The following is a 2,847-nucleotide window of genomic DNA, read 5'->3' as shown; positions in this document are numbered from 1 at the left end:
AATGAAATTGTTCATGAATCATGATTATAGGAATTTTTTTGCGGGTAAAGAATTTAAGGATTCATAATTTTCGTAAAAATGAATAGGAGAAATTTGAGAAAGTATGTAATCCATGTTTATTGTCAATAACATTCAATATTTGTAATTCGCAAACTGATTGTTGTTATTTAGTTAAACGTTTTTAAAATGGGTTTAACTACAAAAACCAACACTGCCTTCCAATTTTTATTTATTTATTTTATTGCTCTTTAAATATTCAATATTATAAAATCTTTCAATTTTTTTTTTGAAAAAGGAACACAAATTAATTTGTTTTTTTTTAATTATTTAAAATTTTAAATAACTTCAAAGAAATGTAACTAACTTTATTTATATTATATGGAATAAAACAGTTGTAACAAATTAAAATGTTTTTTTCTACTGATTTTAATTTGCAATAACTAAACAAAAAATCAAAGTTAGACCATCTCCAATGCATTGAACTCATATGAGTTCAATGGATTGACACATATACATTCCACTTACTATACAACTTTACCCATTAAACTCTATACAATTTAATGGATTGTCATATTATTTATCATTTTCTTTTTATTTATTATTATTTTAAAAAAATTAATTAGCATGAAATTAAAAATTAAAAACTACAATTAAAATTAACATTAATTAAAAAATTAAAATAAAAAATTATATATATATATATATATATATATATATATATATATATATATATGTGTGTGTGTGTGTGTGTGTGAGAGAGAGAGAGAGGAGAGAGAGAATATAGAGTTCAATGGGGATTGAACTCCCCATTCCATTGAATCCTAGTCACTTTCCCACAATGAGAATTTTGAGTTTAATGATATTAAACTCCCTATTAAACCCTCCATTAAACTCCCATTGGAGATGGCCTTAGTATAGTTGGTGGGGCATAAAAATTAGTGTTTGACTTCTAGTTGCATATGGTTAGTGGTTGTCCCTTTTGACTTAATGTTCCACAATATGGGTGATGCTGACTTCTGTTTTCTTCATGAGCCATGAATTCTTTTGGACAAATTCTGAAGTGGATCATTAGTTGCCTACACCTTCTTAATGGATTTAGTTTGTAATTGTGGGGGGATAAATTCAAACCAAAACATAAAATAAATAAAGTGGAATGGTGTGGAATACCGAATACCGCGTCTTATGTAAATATAAAACTGAACCGTTTTAAGTATTTATAAATCGTAAGTTGTTGAATACAAATGACTTTATTGTAGTTTTAGTTTGATATTATTAGAATAATTTGTAACTTGGACTTAAAATGCAACCAACGTATATAAAGTATGTTCGTCGAATTTAAGGCCGATTCATATCGTTTTGTTTATTGTTCCAATTTGATAAAAAAAAAAGATTTTATACTAGTATTTAAAGTATTCAAAATACAGTAGACATTAATGAAATGGAGAAATTTTTAAAAACATATTGGGAATAATCCAATTGGTAGAGGCATAACTTAGTTTGAGGATGAATAAAATTAAAATATTAATACTAACACCTAAAAAATAATAAATCTGCCATTCAAAAAAAAAAAAAAAATCAAGATTAGTTTCAATTTTTTGTCAATTGAGCAATATTTTAGATTGAAATATTACCTAGATATCTTCATATCAAACAACCCACCAACGTAGGGATAATAACTTGTTTATATACAAAACTTACATGTTTTTACAAAATTACTTAAGTTATAATCCAATGGATTTCTTATTAGGTTATGTAACATATTTCACTTTGCTACCAATTTAGACATAAATATAATCTACTTCAATAAATAAATGTTTTTTTTTTATCACATGTCATATTCTCATAAATTTGCCAAATGTTATTTTTGATTATTTTGAATTAATTTTTTTTTCCATATGTCATTTTATGAGTTTTTTATTTTATTAAATTTCATATAATATTTTAATGTAATAATTACAATAAATCTTTGTACTTATAAAATAGTAGTTTTTTTTGCCATGTGTTATCATATTAGACCTCTTAATTAATGTATTGCCACTTGTCAATCTATTAATTCTCTATTTTAAATTTATTAGACATGATCATTAATGTGATGTTATTTGTCAATGTATTTATTCTCTATTTAAAATTTAAAATTTTAATTTTATATTATTGTTTTCATTAATTCACAAATACAAAATGTCTAATATATATTAAAAATTAATTTTACATATTTATTTAAATCAACGATTATAATTTCATATAGATAATAAAAACATAATTTATTTTAAATAATTGATTAATAATTTTGAGTTTTTACTATAAAAGTTTAATTAATTTTATAACCGTGGTTCTCACGGGTTATAAACTAGTATAGTAATAAATAGATATCAATTTCGTTAATGCACTTACCTTTTAATTTTAAAATTCCCAAATTAAATCTTAGAAAAAACATCATAAATGGTCTTTGTGCTTTCCAAAAATCTGAAGTGTAGTCCCCGTTATTTAAAAACATCATAGATGGTCCTTGTGCTTTCAAAACTTTTGACGATTGGTCCTTATTATTAACTTCGTTAAGTTTGGTCCGTTAAGTCATGGGCATTTTTTGTCATTTCACTACCATAGGGACCATTTATGATGTTTTCTATAAATCAGTTTTGAAGAAATATTTCAGTTTTGGGAAGGATCTATCATTAGAACAAACTGTAAGGACCGAATCTGTTAAAATTGCAAACCCAACTGTCTTCTTCCTGGTAGATCGATTCGATGACTGTATGCATTCTTCACTATTTTAGAAGCCTAGAATTTGATTCCTTTGAAAAGCCAAATGATCCCTACCCTAAATAAATTATTTGATATCCGTTAAGA

The sequence above is a fragment of the Lactuca sativa genome, chromosome 8 (assembly GCF_002870075.4).
Source record: "Lactuca sativa cultivar Salinas chromosome 8, Lsat_Salinas_v11, whole genome shotgun sequence".
NCBI lineage: Eukaryota > Viridiplantae > Streptophyta > Magnoliopsida > Asterales > Asteraceae > Lactuca > Lactuca sativa.
The sequence above is the reverse complement of the archived record's forward strand: the minus strand, read 5'-3'. Positions refer to the sequence as shown.